We start from the raw sequence: 20,943 nt of genomic DNA, 5'->3' as shown, positions 1-20,943 counted from the left end.
AGGGACTGTTTCTATATGTTACCAACTTGTACTTCCCAAACGCTTAGTACAGTGCTCTGCACACAGTAAGCGCTTAATACATACGATTGATTGATTGATTAATTCTCCTATTGCCTCCTGATGGCTCCTTGCCAAGTTCCGATCAATTTAGCACAGCTTTCTGTGCACGACAGGCACTCAATATGCAGCATGGTATAGTGAATAGAGCACATGCCTGGGGGTCAGAAGGTCATGGGTTCCAACCCCGGCTCCGCCACGTGTCTGCTGTGTGACCTTGGGCAAGTCATTTCACTTCTCTGAGCCTCAGTTACCTCATCTGGAAAACGGGGATTGAGACTGTGAGCCCTACATGGGACAGGGACTGTGCCCAACCCAATTTGCTTGCATCCACCCCAGCACTTAGTACAGTGCTTGGCACATAGTAAGCATTTAACAAATGCCATCATTATTATTATTAATAAATGCAGTTGATTGATTGAAGTAAGAAACAATCGAGGGCCAGGTACATCTGGTCCTGAGCGGTCCATATGGACCTAGGACCAGATGGGGTTTTCCTGGGTTTCCTAGGATCCAGTCCAGTCCCGTGCTCTCCTCCTGAGTTGAACAATGAATTTTAAAACAAGCTCCTTTTAAATGATTTCTAAGTGGTATACTAAAATAAACCTCCAAAAAAACCAACAAGGTTGAAAAACAATGGTCTGCCTCCAGCTAGATATTGCTTCAGGAAGATAGGTGGAAACCTGACCCACGGATAGTCATTCAGGGAGCTTTAAGTCTGAGCTATACATGAAACAGAAGTGAAATTGATTTTCACATTAAGAAATTGTTTGTTGCCTACAACCCCATGGATCAGGGTTGTTTTCAGCCAAACATTTTGTTGCCATCACGTAGACACAATCGGAAATGGTGTACATAGCACTAAATGACTGGAGACTTGACAACTCTCCGTTCTACTTGATTAACATCAGTATCCCAATCGAATAACTCAGCCCCTACCCTCCAAATGCATCTAGCTGGATCAAATTAACTGAATTATTGCCAAATTTACAATTCACTTTATACAACCAGTCTTATGGCTATTTTGATTGCCTTAAACCCCTTGAAATTAAATTCTGTGAATATTTTACAACATTGAAGAACAACAAAAGGGGGTGACCAATCAGTACCAACATTGTATTTCTCTTTATTTTTTGTCTTTCTTAAACACACACACACACACACACACAATTTCTAGGGCCCTAGCAACAATTTGTACAATAAATGATGTTTGAAGCAAGAAGCCCTCACCTACTGCAGACAGAGAGAGAATCAGCCCAGCACTGTAATCATCGCTCTGCTGTTTGAAGGAGTATAGAGCTCAGATGCCTCCAGAAAGCCCACCAGGCCCAGCGGCCCTGGACAATGAAAAGAAAAAAAAATAATCGAAACCTAAGCTTTATTCAGTATATTTTTTTCTCACTTAGGTGCCCATCCCCTGGTCAGACAATTAGTGGAAGTTCTTTCCAGAGCAAATGCTTACCTACCAAGAAAAACTCTTTCAACCTTTCAAAATAACAAACATCTTTAATGACTTTTATCCCCTTTCCATTGACATCACAGATACAATGCGGTCTGTCTTGAAGTCAAACCCAAATTGAAATAACTGCTGGCACGGCCAGGAAAAAGCAGACACTTGACAATGAGAGTGACAAACGAAGCATTGGTAGCCTTGAAAGATGGAAAAAACCCAAACCATGACCTGGTGCAGGGATACTGTACCTTAGTAAAATGCCAGCCCAAGATGTCCGTTAATAGGGGGTGCGTTTTACATGGTAACTAGGTAAGTCCCTGACTCACTCCAGTTACCACTGTTTTTCATTCATATGTAAAAAGATAGAGCATGAAATAATCTCTTAACCACCAGAACATTTTTATTGCATTCTGAGAACAAGGCCCCTAGCAACCATTTTTACTTTCTGTTGCAAAACATGGCATCCATTTGAAAAATTCTAGTACCCTGAATTTCAGAAAACTGGATTTTCTAAATTCGACTAGTCCTTGCCATTTGACCTGAAAAATCTATCTGTTCTACGAAGAGTGGTGATTTCCATCAGTGGAACTTCAATTCACCTGTCGAAAGAATAAATCTACAGAGAGTGTGATATTCCAGATTCATTCACATTGACTTTCACCCCATTGCACTTTCAATTCAGAGTTTCAAATTTGAATATGCTTGGAATCTGAAAGCAAATCAATTGGGAACTTCCAAGCTTAAGTCATTTCTGTCCTGGAAGAGGAATTGACTCTAGTTATTTCATAACAGCTTAAATCCATTAAAATATTACGCATTTTCCAGATTGAGGTGATGGTTACAGGTGTTGTTCGCATTATTTTTGGATGTACTGAGAATTTTCTCCACACGATGGCCATGAATAATTTTGATCTATCAAGGACCATATTGCAGTCCAATGGGGTTTGTAAGGAACCATTTAATCCCTATATTAATTATTTGGTGAAGTTACTATTTTAAAATAATGCCTGCTTTAGATTTCTATTAGCAGTACAGATTTTTGATTATATATTTTTTAAATCTCAGACACTCACTCACATGAGCATTAGACTTTTGCATCACTGTTAAATAAGTATGTAACCTAAACTGCAAATCTGAACAGTTCAAGATGAATCAAGTATCTAAACCTCGGTATTAAAAAGGATAGAAGAAAAGCTTAGCATACATTTATCTTTTGATATAAAAGTAATGAGGCCAAGATTTTTGAAGAACAAGAGGGCAAGCCCATTTGCCTTACTGGGTTCTTCAATACCTCAATCCATTTTTCTAATGTTTTGGATTCTCTAAAACATGAAACACATTTTGTCAAGAACATTTTCCTGTAGTTTGGAAACCATGCCTGTTCTAAGGACAACTGAATACAAATGTTTCCAATTAATTTTCAGTAAACTCATCAAAATGCTGTTTTGTAAGAGTGATTTTGTGTCCAAGAAGTCTTTGGAGAATTTCTGAAACTTAAACCTTTTTAGAGCATTTTTTCTTTGAAACAGGAAGTTATATTTTGCCAGCAGTAAAGAGGCTGAACCCCCCAGGGTTGAGATCAGTTTGAATCCCAGATCCCATGAGGCTCCAGCGGGTTCTAAACTTGGCAAAGTGTCTTCCCCGTCTGACTTTGAAGTACCTTATTGTTTTTTCCCCAGGAAATGTTTTATTTCATTTTCATTACATTTGAAGTGTTTAAAATAATCTTCGGACTCTTTGGTATATTAATATATGGATTCAATTAAGAGCCTAATGTTTTTACTTCATTGGGAATATATTTCATTCATCTGCAATTTTTGTTTACACCCCAAATTTCTACTCTCTCAATTTCTTTTCAATTTGGATTTTCCCAGTGCTTCACCTGAGAAGGTGCTTATGAAGACGCCACATGTCACGGCATGAAAACGATTCAGCCACCAATCTCCCCCAGAGCCTAGTCAAGTAGGGAAAGACCAGCCAGTTCCATGATCCGTTAGCTAAGTGGTGAATTGGTCAGATTCATAGTCAATTATCTTTCATTAGAGGAAACAAACAGTGTCAGAGAGCACATCCTTGGTTTTCTTACGTTGAGAACTGTAAACTCAAGACAGTATTTCTAGTAATTTGCTTTACGATCCGGTGTCAGAAATCGGACCAGAGTTCATAGATTTACTAGCTTTTCTGGGATTCAAGTTTGACTACTATTCATGTTCTTAGAACAATATTATTTCCATTTGTTGCCTAAACCGCATGAAGTAAGCTGCGGAGAGAACATGTGGACTTGAAGTTAAACAAGGAGGTCACTCTTGTCCTTTGTCCTTGCTACTTTTTGGCCATGAAGTGGTAGTGCCCTCTAGTGAAAAATTTCCACAATTAGACCACATTGTAATAAGGCTAAAAGTTCCTTCCCAATCAATCCTATTTATTGAGCGCTTACTGTGAGCAGAGCACTGTACTAAGCGCTTGGGAAGCACAAGTTGGCAACATATAGAGACGGTCCCTACCCAACAGTGGGCTCACAGTCTAGAAGACTCATACGCCTAAAAGTTCCTTCTGGGTTCCTTCAGTCTCTGGAAAGCCAAACTCACTTTGGATTTCTTCTTTTGTCCGATAGTCTAGAGGCAAACACTAGGCTCCATCAAATGAAAACACTGCTTTAGAACTGGGGAAGAGTCAAAGGGATCCTTTTAACCACCAATTTAAAAGAAAGCTACTACTAACCGTGAGGTTTTTTTCTTTACAAAATATGCAAATACCCATAGTCAGCATAGAAACTTAATACCAGTATTTGAATGTTAGAAGTCAAATGTGAAGAAAATTTCTATAACTGAATAAACAATATTTAAGGTAAATATAAGAAAATGATGGAGAAGATACTTCCAGGAAGAGACGTAAATGAGTATCAGTTGCAGTCATTCTTTTTAATAGCATTCACTAAGCGCTTACTATGTGCAAAGCACTGTTCTAAGCGCTGGGGAGGTTACAGGGTGATCAGGTTGTCCCGCAGGGGGCTCACAGTTTTAATCCCCATTTTCCAGATGAGGTAACTGAGGACCAGAGAAGTGAAGTGACTTGCCCAAAGTCACACAGCTGACATTTGGCTGAGCCGGGATTTGAACCCATGACCTCTGACTCCAAAGCCCGTGCCCTTTCCACTGAGCTACGATCATTATAAACCGCTAAGGAAATAAATAATTTTTTTTATTCATAATCTAAAATACTGGTGGAAATCATTCAAATTCTATATTGTAATATTTGAACATTTAGTGTTTTGAAACAATTAGCAATTTAGTAAAAATGAATTTTCTGATTTTATCCTGCAATACGGTATTACATTTATTTACATATGATTTATTATTGTAGTTTTAGTTTTATCTTTAATATTTTAAAATGGAAAATTGCTAGGAACTCATGTTTTGCCTTTACTTCATTTATAGATATTCTGTAGGTGGGAATCATTTCCTTTTATTAAGAGTTCACTGAACATTTACACAATGCACTTCAAAATCTGTTTTTATGAACCTAAGACTATTCATTCGAAGACCCTCTATTTGTTTTAATGAACAACACAAAACTTATTCAAAGTAGATTTCTTCTAACCATAAATCTTTTTCCAGAGGAAAGGCTTGACCAAGCTATTCCTCACACAACCAAAGTACTGTCCTGGGAGTGCAAAATCACTATCTGATTGTGATGAAAAAGACGGAGGGCTGATTTACAGTAACTTTTTTTGCTAACACAACCAACCCAGAGATTGCTGTGAACCAACAGCGACCAGTGCAGTAATCTGTATTCACCACTACCTTCACCACTGAGGACAGGGCAGCATGGATTTCACCTCAGTTCCATGGTTGCTGTTGATGTTTCTTGAAAATGACCCAAACACTTGGCACAGGGCTCAAAAGGATTTTTTTTTTTTCAATTTTCTTGGAAGCAAATTAAACAGGATGTCTTTTGGTCTTCCACCAATGTCCGGAGTTATATCCACAGTAATCCACCTATTCAGCTAGGAAACTGGGACTTCCAGAGCCATAAAGCTGCTCTTGGCTCAACATAAAGTTCACTTTCGGTAAGCAACAGGCTCACCTATCAGTGGAATGTCACCAGTGTCCGTTGACACTTTGGGTTCCATCTGAAGCCTTTCTGACCTTTACTGACAGCACAGAGCTCCAAAATACTAACCTCTGTTTGTCTCCTATTTTCCTCATTAATTCCTGTTCCAAGTCTACATTTTCATCCAGTCTTTCATTTAAAAACACAATCTCATTCAAAACCTGTCTGGTAACTTTATCACTGGGGTAACTGTTACCTGTGATGCCGGGCTGACCTGGTCCTGGTAGCACTTGACATCATCTTTTGGACAGGTTACAGAGCCTTTTGAGTGAGTTGTTAGAAGCAGGCTCACCCTGCAATGCAAAAGCAGTCACAGAAGAAAATTAGTGCATTTATCTGTCAGCATTCAGCTAGATTTTCAATCCAGTTCACTAGTCACAGGGTCTGGTTGTTTCTTTCTCAGGGGAGTATAAGATGATATGCTGGTAGGTAGCAAAGGTGTCAATTATAAATTGGACTATGGCACAAAAATGGTAGGTGTGGCGTATATTTTAGACAATACATTTTCACGTAGGCATTTAAGTATTTCCCCCCAAATCGTCTGTGTGTCGAAATAGTGCAAAGAGAAGGAAATCATTTATGCTATCAAAACCTGGTAATTCCTCCTCGATTCAAAATGACCCAAGTTTTAAATGGACTCTCGTCTCTTTTTTTTATCATCCAGGGTTAGCCCAGGCCAAGTCGAAGGAACAAGACAGAGGCACACTGTGTCTTCCCCCTCTGTACGGCCCCAAGAAGAGGCGGATGGGGAAGATCTGCCTGCCCCTAGGTCTGCTGAGACTTTTTTGAACAGATAGTGACCATGGCAGAGGAGCTGTCAGTAACTGGTAGCTGGGAAGGAAAAGGGAGTTTGGAGTTGGGGCCTTAGACTCGTAGCATTTGGCCATTCACTAAGTTCTATCTCCATTAGGTTGGTACTGTCTTCAGAACATCTCAATTTCAAAATCTGCTTTGAATCTCATAAATTCCCCCTATCTCCCCCCCAATTTGCATAGTGAGCCCCATGAGTGACAGAGCCTGAGGCTGACCTGATTATCTTGTATCTCATCACTTATTACAGTGCCTGGCACTTATTGAATACTTAGCAAATACCATGACTATTATTATTATCACTACTAATGATAAAATTATTGTGTAGGAAGGGACTTTGCAGCAGAAACTGCTCCAATAATGAAGCAGAACTCCAACTTCCTCTTAATTCTCTAACTCATGGCATGCCATCCATCTCTTATCTAACTAAACCGAAAACTTTTGGGTAAACGAATTAGAATGTGAACTCCAGGTAGGATGTGGTACTTTGAATTTCTTTTTAAGCAGTCGGTGTTCTTTCTTAGGACTGGCTGTGCTTTAAAACCACTTCTGCTTGAAGTAATCAGCCTGATAACCCTGGAGAACCAGATAATTTAATGATCCTATTTACCAAGATTGCGCGTTAAAATTTCCCCAAGCGCTTGAGGACCATATTTTTTTTCTGGCAGCTCAAGAAAACGGGACTACAATTCTGCTGGGAACAGGACACAAGCAGGGACCAAAAAGAAAGAGCAATCTAATTAACAATGGTATAACTGCAGGATTTTGAATTTCAAATCCCATTCTCCCAAATCTGGTCAAGTTGACAACTAACAGTTTGAGAAATCAAATAGCCAAGGCTTCCTTCCAAAGGTTGGCAAGGAAACCATGAAATTCCAAACCACTCTAAAAGGCATTAGTGGCTGAACAATGGAAAAGTAAACAGGGAGTCTTGCCACCTTCAATATTAGACCCATAAGAAGCTCTGTAAGTAGAGTTTGGAATACCAAGCAACAAGAAATCAAGTAGCTGGTTTAAGCACAAAGTCCAAATTTAAGATTAAATTGTCCTCATAAATTAATAACCTGTTATAATTCATTTGAGGACATTTGTCTCAGCTTTCTGTCATGAAGCAAAGGCAGAGGAGAACAGGAAGAAAATTAGTAGAGAGATGAACCTCCAGCCAAACTATTCTCCATCACAAACTCATTATTTGCTTGGGTAGAAAATTTAGAAAAATAAATTGTTAATAATAATAATAATAACGATTGCGGAATTTGTAAGTGTTCTGTTGTGCTTGGTGCACTGTACTAAGTGCTGCATTAGAAATGAGATAATCAAGTCCTACATGGGGTTCACAGTCTAGGTAGTTGGCCAGCTAATATTTCCAAAACTGTTGTTATTTCCAAGCAAGACCTGTGGAAGAGCATGGTCCTCAAAATCAAGAGACCTGAATTCTAGTCCCAGCTCTACCACCGACCTGGTTGGGTGAATGTGGGCGAGTCAACTTCCTGGGCATTAGTTTCCTTATCTCTAAACTGAGTATAAACTATATCAGCCCTGGGTGGGATTGGGACTGTGTCCAGTCTGATGACCTGTCATCCACCCCACTGTTTAACACCTAGTTATTGCTTAACAAATGCCATTGTTATTATTAATATTACTGTTATTTAGACCTAATTCTAGGTAAAGAAAAAGTAGTGCTGATTGTGCGATTTAGGACTCTCATATTCTTCTGAATGAAATTTCAAAATAGTCTCAAATAGTATTGGGAGTAATGTTGAAGATCATGAGTAGAGGGAGCCTAATGAATCAGGTACCCATCATGTCACACCAACACCTACCTCATTAAATTGGCACAGTGGATAGGGCACAGCCTAGGAGTCAGAAGGTCATGGGTTCTAATCCCGGCTCTGCCACTTGTCTGCTTTATGGCCTTGGGCAAGTCACTTCATTTAATCTGGGTCTCGGGTACCTCATCTGTAAAATGAGCATTGAGACTGTGAGCCCTATGTGAGACATGGACTGTAACCAACCTGAGTTGCTTGTATCTACTTCAGCATTTAGAACTGTGCCTGCCAAATAGTAAGCACTTAACAAATACCATTATTATTATTATTATTATTATTATTATTATTATTATTAATAGTAATAAATGACGGCATTCCAGAAGATTGCCTGACCAGGTAGAGTTAATTTATAAAGTTTCAGAATTATGCTCCAAGAAGAAATGAGGGCAAAGGAATTTTTTTCTGTAAATTTCAGAGCCTTACAGGATCCTCTGGATTCATGTAAATTTGACTACTGAGTCAAAACCCACTTTCCATATGTTTTATGTGAGGGGAAAACATCCTGCCTAAGTTTATGAAAATCACAAAATCATCCTGCCTTTGGACTTTAACAGATATTTCTGTTGATATAAAGAGGGCTGGAGAGTTACGTGTTACCTTTTTTATGGTATTTAAGTGCTTACTGTAAGACACGGTACCAAGAGCTGAGGTAGATATTAGCTAATCAGGTTGGACACAGTCTATGTCCTGTGTGGGGCTCATAGTATTAATTCCCATTTTACAGGTGAGATAACTAAGGCACAGAGAAGTTAAGTGACTTGCAAAGCAAATCAGGTTGGTCCCACGAAGGACTCACAGTTTCAATCCCCATTTTACAGATGAGGTAATGGAGTAAAGTGACTTGCCCAAAGTCACACAGCAGACAAGTGGCAGAGCTGGGATTAGAACCCATGACCTTCACACTCCCAGGCCTTTGCTCTAACCACTACGCCATGGTGCTTCTCTAATTATGGTATTTATTAAGTGCTTACTATGTTCCAGGCATTGTACTAAGCACTGGGATGGATCCAAGCAGATCGGGTTGCCCACAGTCCCTGACCCACATGGGGTTCACAGATGCAATTCCCATTTGACAGAAGAGGTAACCGAGGCACCGAGAAGTAAAATGACTTGCCCAAGGTCACACAACAGACAAGTGGTGGAGCCTGAATTAGCTCTATCTGCTACACGATGCTGCTTCTCCAACCTGATGTCAGCTGCCCGAAGACAAGGGACCGTGACTAATTTCCATCTGAGTATTCTTTTCCAGTCCATAGCACGGTAGGTGCTTAATAAATATGATTACAACAACAACAACAACAACAACTACTACTACTAGAATGGTATATTGTTTCTTCCAAAAGTCTATGAATCAAACATTTAAACAGTAGTTTCTCTGGAATTCCTAAGCATTCTTCAGACTGCTCTTTATTAGCAAATCAGCATTTGAGAACTACTATTCCAAAAAGAAATAATGGGATACATTTCAGCCTTCTGTACTAATCTCCTTACTGTGCATAGTAACTCCTTGAGGTCATTAAGTTGATGAATATATGCAACAATATAATCATGGAGTAGCGCACCTTTTTGATGTTCTGGTTTGTCTTAATGCTGCATTTTCTGGTGCTATATGCTGAAAAAGAATACAGTGATGTAAAGCAAGAAAATACTCAGTGAAGCACACACATAAATAGATGCATGATTCAAACACATGACTTACAAAGCAGTTCAGGTTTTCCCCATATACTAGAAGGACACCTGCCTAGGCAATAGAGGTAGCATCACATGTTCATGATGTACATGGCTACTAATCTTGGCAATTGAAAATAATTTTTCATTGTTTTAAGTTATAGAATAGTTAAGGCATGACCCCCCCCCCCCCACCCCGATATTTTTGGATTTTTTGAAGCTGTCAACATTTTAGTTGTAAAACTGATGATAGGGACCACTTTTCAAAGAACTCTATTACTTTTTGAATATTAAATGGTTTTCAATTAATCTTAATTAAATATGGACAAATAATCAGGCTTGTGACATTTACTTTTTACATTTCATTAAATATTACCTTATACTAAAAGAGGGGTGTTAAATTCATATTAGTGGCTCTGTGGAAAGAACACGGGCTTTGGAGTCAGAGTTCATGGGGTCAAATCCCTGCTCTGCCAAATGTCAGCTGTGTGACTTTAGGCAAGTCACTTAACTTCTCTGGGCATCAGTTACCTCATCTGTAAAATGGGGATTAAAACTATGAGCCCCACGTGGGACAACCTGATCATCTTGTAACCTCCCCAGCGCTTAGAACAGTGCTTTGCACATAGTAAGCGCTTAACAAATACCATCGTTATTATTATTATTTTAAAAAAACCTTACATTTATTCAGCTGTAAAGTGTTATGTTGTTGTTTCCATTTACAAATTTTCTCTTTTTTCAAGTATAACAGAGAAGGGAGTAATATTTTTAATGCAACTGTAACCAATATTTTTGAAAATATTCTGGCTGATATCATTATGTTTTATAGAGACCGGTAGAAAGAGCATGGGCCCGGGAGCCAGAGGACTTTCTTTGTCCAGAAACGCTCTGGGCATGTTACTCCCCTCCTCAAAAATCTCCAGTGGCTACCAATCAATCTGTGCATCAGGCAGAAACTCCTTACCCTGGGCTTCAAGGCTGTCCATCCCCTCGCCCCCTCCTACCTCACCTCTCTTCTCTCCTTCTGCAGCCCACCCCGCACCCTCCGCTCCTCTGCCGCTAATCTCCTCACTGTACCTTGCTCTCGCCTGTCCCGCCATCGACCCCCAGCCCACGTCATCCTCCGGGCCTGGAATGGCCTCCCTCTGCCCGTCCGCCAAGCTAGCTCTCTTCCTCCCTTCAAGGCCCTGCTGAGAGCTCACCTCCTCCAGGAGGCCTTCCCAGACTGAGCCCCTTCCTTCCTCTCCCCCTCGTCCCCCTCTCCATCCCCCCATCTTACCTCCTTCCCTTCCCCACAGCACCTGTATATATGTATATATATTTGTACATATTTATTACTCTATTTATTTATTTATTTTACTTGTACATATCTATTCTATTTATTTTATTTTGTTAGTATGTTTGGTTTTGCTCTCCGTCTCCCCCTTTTAGACTGTGAGCCCACTGTTGGGTAGGGACTGTCTCTGTATGTTGCCAACTTGTACTTCCCAAGCGCTTAGTACAGTGCTCTGCACACAGTAAGCGCTCAGTAAATATGATTGATTGATTGATTGATTGATTGATTGATTGTGTTCTAATCCCAGATCTGCCATATGCTTGTTGTGTGACTTTGGGCAAGCCACTTAACTTCCCCTTGACCTGATTTCCTCATCTGTCAATTGAGAAATCAATTACCCTTCTCCTTCCTAGTTAATTAATCTATAGTTTTTATTGAGTGCTTATTATATGGGCGGAGCACTTATTAAGCACTTGGGAGAGTACAATGTAACAGGGTTAGTACACATGTTCCTTTCCCACAACTTTGAGCCCCATCTGGGTCAGGAACCATGTCTGACATGCTTATCTGGCACACATCCCAGTGCTTAATACAGTGCTTGGCACTTAGTATGCATTTAACAAATTACCACAATTATGTTGTTCATTATTAGAGCTTGCAAACTCTGAGCTACCCACAAGTGCACATTCTCACTACTACAGAAGATGTGTTTCCTCCAATCATATCCACTGCATATTTGGAGTAAAAAATACATTTATTTGTAATAATAATGATAGTATTTGTTAAGTGCTTACTATGTGCCAAGCACTGTTCTAAGTACTGAGGGCATCAGGGAGAATTTAAGTGGACTGCCCATTATTAATGGATACAAAAGTTCCTGGAATTTTTACATTGCTCCCCGCCAAGAAATTTGCGATATTATTCTTTATTTCTCCTTCAGCGCCAAGTGCTTTTTGGAATTCAAGAACGTAGAGCTAGAATTTAAGTGTCAATTTAAAATGAATATTATGATTTCACCAGCTGGGAACATATGGACACCAAAATAAAAATGTCCAAGGTCTAAAAGCTTCCTTCTGTTAATATGGTTTCACATTCCAAATTAGCCTGGGAACATTTGGAGTTGATATATTGTCTCAATAATGAGCTAAGATTGTTTTCCTACACACAGGGATGCATACTGACCAAACAAGGCACATAGCGAGTTAATGCTGAGATTTCTAGCCCCAAAACTCTTGAGGGAATCCATGGCATTAAGATCCCAAAGGGGAGATCTAGTTTTCACCTCTTTCAATATAATCCAGCCGTGAGCAACAGAGAGAACATAGTAGGTTCACTGAAAGAAATAGCCCACAAACAAAAAGTGAACATGTTAAAGAACAGAAAGGGATCATGAGGTGAGTCACTGTAACAGAGCTGACACAAGTTTTAGCATTGCTTTTCAAAACTACGGAAAGAAACACTTTATGGGCATCATAAATTAGTCAAGCAGACATCACACCTTTACTACAAGGAAATTATATCAACCACAAAGGTAGTTGAAAACAAATAAAGCTACCAGGGCTGAATGGATCTGGCAAAGGTAATCTAGGGTTAATATGGCATGGTAGATGGTTCGGAAAATGGCCTAGATGAGGACCGTCTTAGAATGACATTCCTGGAACAGAGGCTCTATCTGCAGTTTTAGTTTCATCCATTTATGATGAAGTAGGGAAGCAACACCCCCTAACAATTGCAATTGGGAGTCTCGGCTATGGGAGGGAGAGTCAAGCAGAGGAATACCCATTCTATTTCTATCTTGGGTGGTGGCTAGCGAGTGGAAGGCAATCTGCTATAAGTCAAAACTCACCTGTCCTGAGAAGCAGCAGTATGGGAGAGAGTCGAGCGTGGAGAGTCAAATTTGCTGTGTGAAAATAGGCAATGGTGAACCACTTCCGAATTTTACCAAGAAAACTCTATGGATCCACTACCAGAATGATTGCAGATGGAGGTGGGGCATTTTGGGAGAGATGTGTCCTTAGTCCTGCTATGGGTCAGAGACAACACGACAGCAATGAGACAGGACAAGGGAAGCAACATCAAGTGCTCAAAATGTTGATCAAAGACAACGGAAGAGATTCAAGTTTTTGCTGTGCGGGAGAAGGCAATGGTAAACTACTTCTGTATATTTTACCAAGAGAAACTCTATGGACATACATACTAGAACGATTACAGATGAAGATGGGACGTTCTTGAGAAGGTGTGTCCCTGGAGTTGCCATGGGTCGGGAATGTGATGGCATCTGACAACAACAACAACAACAACAGGGAAGCAACATGACCTAGAAGAAAGAGCACAGAGTTTCCACTCTGCCAATAGCCTGCTGTGTGACCGTGGGCAAGTCACTTAACATCTCTGTGCCTCAGTTTCTTCATAGGTAAAATGGGGATTAAATACCTGTTCTCCCTCTTAGACTGTGAACTCGATGTGGGGTAGAGACTGTGTCCAATCTGATTGATTTGTACCTACCCCAGCTCTTAGAACACTATTTATCTCTTAGTAATAATAATAATAATAATAATGATGGCATTTATTAAGCACTTACTCTGTGCAAATCACTGTTCTAAGCACTGGGGAGGTTACAAGGTGATCAGGTTGTCCTATGGGGGGCTCACAGTCTTAATCCCCATTTTACAGATGAGGTAACTGAGGCACAGAGAAATTAAATGAATTGCCCAAAGTCACACAGCTGACAATTGGTGGAGCTGGGACCTTTGACTCCAAAGCCCATGCTCTTTCCACTGAGCCATGCTGCTTCTCTAAATTCCATAGTTATTAGGAGACTTCTTATTTGTAATCTATTTTATTTCTGCCTCTTCTGTTGGACTCCTTATGGGCTCAGCACTGCTTTTTTCTCCACAGTAGGTGTTTAATAAATAAACTCCTTTGATTGATTGATTGATTCATTGGGCAATCTTAAGCAAAGGACCTCAGCCCTGCATAGAGAAGTTTGTCCTAAGACAGCCAGGGCTAATGCAGAAAAAGCACCCTAGTAGCAGTGCAGGAGGTGTCCTGAAGAGGGTTTCAAAAGGAGAGTAAAGAAGGATCTCCTTTAAATTATATTTTGTAAATCATTTACTTATACAAATATCAGTCTCCCCATCTAGACTTTAAGCTTATTGTGAGCAGGGAACCTGTCTGCCAACTCCCTTTAGAGTGTTATTCTTTGGAATTCCTGCCCGGTGGCCCAAAAGCCTGGAAAGGGAAGGGAAGCAGCGTTGTGCAGTGGAAAGAGCCCGGGCTTTGGAGTCAGAGTTCATGGGTTCCAATCCCGGCTCCACCAATTGTCAGCTGTGTGACTTTGGGTAAGTCACTTAACTTCTCTGTGCCTCAGTTCCCTCATCTGTAAAATGGGGATGAAGACTGTGAGTCCCATGTGGGACAACCCGATCACCTTGTAACCTCCCCAGCGCTTAGAACAGTGCTTTGCACATAGTAAGCATTTAATAAATGCCATCATTATTATTAAAATTTGTCAGCCAGTCTTGATTTCTGAAAAATCAAAAAAAGAAAATAGAGAATTCTTGATACCTTTGTGATGGCAGATATATTCAGTAACTCATATCCAGAAATTAGGAAAACAGGCTCAACCTATTAGGTCATATCCAAGGGACCCAAAGAGTTCCTTAAGCATCTAACTTCCTCCTTGGGTGGAGTATAAAGTCATCTAAGCTCCACTCTAGTTACTATGAAAATAGAACACCATTAATCAACAACAGAGAGGAGAGTGAACAAAATTTGAGAAAGGGCAAAATGATAAAAAGACACTCCGAATGGTAATGAATATCCGTCTTGGTTTCCTACCAAGATAACAATTAATAATAATAATTATGGTGGTTGTTAAGTACTTACTACATGCCAAGCACTGTTTTAAGCACTGGGGTAGGTACAGGTTCATCAGGTTCAACACAGTCCCTGTCCTACATGGGGCTCACACAATTAGCCTCCATTTCATAGATGATAATAATAATAATAATAATGGTATTTGTTAATCATCAATCAATCATATTTATTGAGCGCTTACTGTGTGCAGAGCACTGTACTAAGTGCTTGGGAAATACAAGCTGGCAACATATAGAGACAGTCTATTCTAGGAGCTGGAGTAGCTACAAGGTAATCAGGTTCTCCCACATGGGGCTCACAGTCTCTTAATCCCCGTTTTACAGATAAGGTAACTGAGGCACAGAGAAGTTAAGTGACTTGCCCAAAGTCATGCAGCTGACAAATGGCAGAGGCAGGATTAGAACCCATGACCTCTGACGCCCAAATCCATGCTCTTTCCACTAAGCCACTCTGAGATGAGGTAAGTGAGGCCCAGAGAAGAAAGTGACTTGTCCAAAGTCACACAGCAGACATGTGGCAGAGCCGGGAATCAATCAATCAATCAATCAATCGTATTTATTGAGTGCTTACTGTGTGCAGAGCACTGTACTAAGCACTTGGGAAGTACAAGATGGCAACATATAGAGACGGTCCCTACCCAACAGTGGGCTCACAGCCTAGAAGGGGGAGACAGAGAATAAAACCAAACATATTAACAAAATAAAATAAATAGAATAGATATGTATAAGTAAAATAAATAGAGTAGAGCAGGCAAGACCCTGCAAAGCTTCTGGCACAAAAACAATAACCATACTGATGAGTACAGTGCTCTGCACACAGTAAGCGCTCAATAAATACGATTGATTGATTGATTGATTGATTGATGAGCCCCTGGGTTTCAAAAGACTTCATTTACCTCCCACGGGGCAGCACATCCTCGACAGAGGGAATTTAGCTCAGCCCTGAAAGACTTCAGGATAGGCCAGTTGTGAATCCCTGAGCACGGTTCATGGCCTGCAACTCCAATGAAGCCTTTCAATTATGTTATAGATTGGCTCCATGTCCATCCACTTCTGAACTTGAGGGCAGCACATCTGCCCTGGAATCTCTATAGATTTCTGCCCTACTAGTCTCACCCAGCTGTTTGGTTTTCTTAGTGCCGACACAGTTTGCAACACCAGTAAGTCAATGATGGAAAATAAATCCTGCCAGCCGCTTCCTTTCCTCCAAGCAATAAGGAGCTTCAGAGTTTAACCACCTTAATGTCGGGTCAAGATGCAGAGGAGTCCAGCCGGGGACTTGGAGGACTCGACGCAATCTTAAAGCTGAGCAAGGAAGACACAGGTGAAACAAATCAAACAGAAACAATCAGGGGTGAATTTGCAGTGTGGCGTGGCATGGAGATTCCCCGGCGGGATTTCCATTAACATGAATGGAAGTTGTATCACTAAATCCCTACACACTGAGCTGGAAATGCACCTTTAAGTGCTCGGCCGTATTACATCTGATGGAACAAAAACCACGTGCCCAAAGCGGTCAGACGCTACTGGGGATCGTTCTTCTGAGGTTCGCAGCAGAAATCAACTGAAGCCAGAACTCTATCAGTGAAAACAAAATGGTGCTCTGTCCACTCAGATCTAACTGAAGAGATACATTTACAAGGGTGAATGCAGGGACTTTTACTCGTCAGCAGAATTCATCATTAAGGAGAACTGACATTCCACCCTAAATAACTTTGGAGTCCCCAAAATTCAGTTAGCGTTTTCCTTTTGCTTCAGTTAGTCTCTTACTCAGAATTGTAGTATACTTCATTACTTCAAGCCATTTATGGGAAACAAATAATAGAATGAATAGCTGACTCTTGCTAAACAAAAGTGGTAGTAGAGGATCAAAAAGAAAAACACATCCACGTTTGATCCACCCACTTTCATTGCATAATTTATTCTAGTTGTCACCCTCAGGCACCAATTTTCCCGTGACTGTATTAGCTGTGGACAAAATGGTGATTTTTTCACTAACCAAAAATCTGCCTTCTTTGCTCAGCCAGTATTAAGATACCCATGAAAATAATACTAATAATACTAATAAAATAATAATAATGATGATAATAATGGCATTTGTTAAGCGCTTACTATGTGCAAAGCACTGTTTTAAGTGCTGAGCACTGTTAGCAGTTACTAAATGCTTTGCTTAGTTTCCTAAGAATAAGTGAATTATCTAGACATCTCTAGATTGTGAGCTCTTAGTGGGCAGGAGAGGCTTATACTAACTCTTCAGTGCTTAGAACAGTACTTGACACATAATAAGCACTTTTTTAAGGTATTGTTAAGGGCTTACTTATGCCAGGCTAGGGTAGATAAAAGCTAATCAGTTGGAATATGGTCCACATGTCCCTCTTGGAGCTCAGTCTTAATCTCCATTGTACAGAAGAGGTAACTTAGGCCCAGAGAAGTGACTTGACCAAGGTCACACAGCAGACAAATGGTAGAGCCAGGATTAGAACCCAGGTCCTTCTAACTCCCAGGCACATGTTCTATCCACTAGGCAATACCGCTTCCCAGAGACCATGCTGCTCAACGAATACCATTAAAAGAAACCAAACAAGAAAAACTCAGTTATACTGTACTCTCCCAAACACTTAGCATAGTGCTCTGCGCATAGTACTCTGCACATAGTAAGCACTCAGTGAATACCACTGATTGGTTGATTGACAGGGTGTAGATTATCTAGAATCTTGTTAGCAAAGTTAAATGTATCTTTCAGATTGAAGTAAAGCATGAAATTATTTAGAACGGGTGTTGTATGGAAAGTGCAAGTTAACTGATATTGATATTTACCCAGCCCTCAGTTCCATAACATTTCTCTACATTTCATCAATATATTTATTTATTTTAATGCCTGTCTCCCCTTCTAGACTGTGACTTCCGTGTGGCCGTGACTGCCAACTCTATTTTCCTATACTCTCCCAAGCGCTTAGTCCACTGTTCTGTACACAGTAAGCACTCAATAAATACACTAGATTGATTGATTAATCAAGCAGTCAGTCAAATACTAGAATTTATTGAGTACACATTGTGTGCCGAGCTCTTGGGAGGAAACAATACAAATCAATATACATGATTCCTGCTCTTAAAGAGCTTAAAATCCAATGGAGTAGATAGGCATTTATATGAATTGCAGATAGAAGGAAGTAATATAGAATATATAATATATTCATTCATTTATACATTCAATCACATTTATTTAGTGATTACTATATGCATGCCCTCTCATGGTCGCACATGGAGAGTTTCTAGTACTCTACCAGTCTTGGCTACGGGAGGGAGAGTCAAGCAGAGGCCTGTCCATTCCATTCCTAGCTTGGGCAGTGGCTAGCGAGTGGAAGACATTCTGCTACTTCAAAATTCACCCACGCTGGGCAGCAGCAGCATGGGTGAAAGTCGAGGTGGAGACGCGAGTTTACTGCATGGAAGGTGGCAATGATAAACCACTTCCATATTTTTACCAAGAAAACTCTATGGATGCACCACCAGAATGATTGCAGCGGGAGAGCGGGTCGTTCTGGGAGAGATGTGTCTGTGGCATCGTTGTGGGTCGGAAACGACTCGATGGTATAAGACAGTATGCAGAGTACTCTACTAAGCATTTGGGAAAGTCAATACAACAATAAAGACTGACGATCCCTGCCCATAATGAGCTCACATGAAGGGCTATGTGGGGTTATTCATTCATTCATTCAATCGCATTTATTGAGCGCTTATTGTGTGCAGAGCACTGTACTAAGCGCTTGGGAAGTACAAGTTGGCAAAATATAGAGACGGTCCCTACCCAACAGCGGGTTATGGGTATGAATTGGTTATGGTATTATTTATTGGATTATGGGTCCATCTGAGTGCACATATCTAACTGTCCTGCCTTTATGACTAGCTAGTAAGCTGCTTCCCTCAGTTGGTTCCTGCGGACAGGAAGCAGCATGGCTTAGTGGATAGAGCACAGGCCTGGGTGTCAGAAGGTCATGGGTTCTAATTCTGACTCTGCCACTTGTCTGCTATTCATTCATTCATTCAATCGTATTTATTGAGCGCTTACTGTGTGCAGAGCACTGTACTAAGCGCTTGGGAAGTACAAGTTGGCAACATATAGAGATGGTCCCTACCCAACAGTGGGCTCACAGTCTAGAAGGGGGAGACAGAAGACAAAATAAAACATATTAACAAAATGAAATAAGTAGAATAAGTATGTACAAATAAAATAAATACAGTGATAAATACATCCAGACATATATACATATATACAGGTGCTGTGGGGAGGGGAAGGAGGTAAGGCGGGGGGGGATGGAGAGGGAGAGGAGGGGGTGAGGAAGGAGGGGACTCAGTGTGGGAAGGCCTCCTGGAGGAGGTGAGCTCTCAGTAGGGCTTTGAAGGGAGGAAGAGAGCTAGCTTGGTAGATGTGCGGAAGGAGGGAATTCCAGGCCGGGGGGATGATGTGGGCCAGGGGTCGATGGCAGGACAGGCGAGAACGAGGCACGGTGAGGAGATTAGTGGCAGAGGAGTGGAGGGTGCGGGCTGGGCTGTGTGACCTTGGGCAAGTCAGTTCACTTCTCTGGGCCTCAGTTACCTCATCTGGCAAATGGGGATTGAGACTGTGAGCCGTATGTGGCACAGGGACTGTGTTCAACTCTATTTGCTTGTATCCACCCCAGTGCTTAGTACAGTGCCTGCCACATAAGTGCTTAATTAATACCATAATTGCTATTATTATCCAATTTGAATACCTGCCACAACATAAAATTTTTATCTCCCATTGCTGCTTGTCATTACAGCTGGTGGGAAGAAATTTCAAGCTAGTGACTTCTATTTGCTGTAGAACATCCCCAGAGTCTCACAACTGTGGGTCCTGTCTCCTTGGTGGGTGTGTTGGGGGTGGTGGAGAGGGTCCCCATGAGCCTCATTCAACTCTGCAAGCCTTACAAGTCTGCATCCTAGCTCCCTGGATGGGTGTCGTGACTGCCATCACGGGCCAAGGCATTCCTTTTCTTAGCTTCCTTCCTTTTCATTCTCTTGGCTTCGGCAGTCCCTACCCTGTCCCTCAAGAAGAGGAACAGGAGAGTGGCAGGAGTGGCATGGGGATACTGGCGAGGCTTATTGGAAAGAGCCCAGGCTTGGGAGTCAGAGGACGTGGGTTCTAATCCCAGCTCCGCCACTTGTCTACTGTGTGGCCTTGAGCAAGCCACTTAACTTCTCTGTGCCTCAGTTACCTCATCTGTAAAATGGGGGATTAAGACTGTGAGCATCACGTGGGGCAACCTGATTACCTTGCATCTACTCCAGCACTACTCCAACAGTGCTTGTCACAGAGTAAATGCTTAACAGATACCATAATTATTAATCATTACCGTTATTACTGCCGCCCCTCCAGAGGATGGAACAGAGAGGATGCTCAAGGGAGCTTCGGGGAGTTTCATTCCATCGTCACACCTCCAGAGGACAGAAAGGAGGAGGGGCAGGGGAGAGATACCCAGCCACTTTGGGAAGGGGCAGAAACCAGGCTCACAACATCCTCCCTCTCTCTTTCTCAGCTCTGTCCCATTACCTCTAGGCCAGTGACTTGTATAGATTAAACGATTAAGACAATGGATGAGCCAGGAAGACACTGGGGCTGCTTAACAGGTAATCCTGAAGGACTTCACCAGATAAATGGGTCACAGTTCAAAATGATGACAATCCTTTGTGGAACCATTGTGAGCTCTTGAATAGTATAGAAGGGCTGTAGTGGATGTTGGGGGATAGAAAGTAGGGAGATCAGAATTGGATTAGGTAAGGCTTCCTGAAGAAAGTGCAATTTCAGAATGGTTTTGAAGATGGGGAGAGCTCTGATTT

At 41.2% G+C, this 20,943-nt stretch overlaps 1 non-coding gene across 1 annotated transcript; it reads left to right on the top strand.

The window, feature by feature from the left end:
* The first annotated feature begins 18,327 nt into the window (after positions 1-18,327).
* LOC119937188 lies at positions 18,328-18,465 on the top strand. Its single transcript, XR_005453941.1, has one exon. It is a non-coding gene; the product is annotated as a small nucleolar RNA SNORA7 (small nucleolar RNA).
* The last annotated feature ends 2,478 nt before the right edge of the window (positions 18,466-20,943 follow it).

This window comes from Tachyglossus aculeatus, chromosome 1 (genome assembly GCF_015852505.1).
Source record: "Tachyglossus aculeatus isolate mTacAcu1 chromosome 1, mTacAcu1.pri, whole genome shotgun sequence".
Taxonomy (NCBI): Eukaryota; Metazoa; Chordata; class Mammalia; order Monotremata; family Tachyglossidae; genus Tachyglossus; species Tachyglossus aculeatus.
The sequence above is the reverse complement of the archived record's forward strand: the minus strand, read 5'-3'. Positions and strand labels throughout refer to the sequence as shown.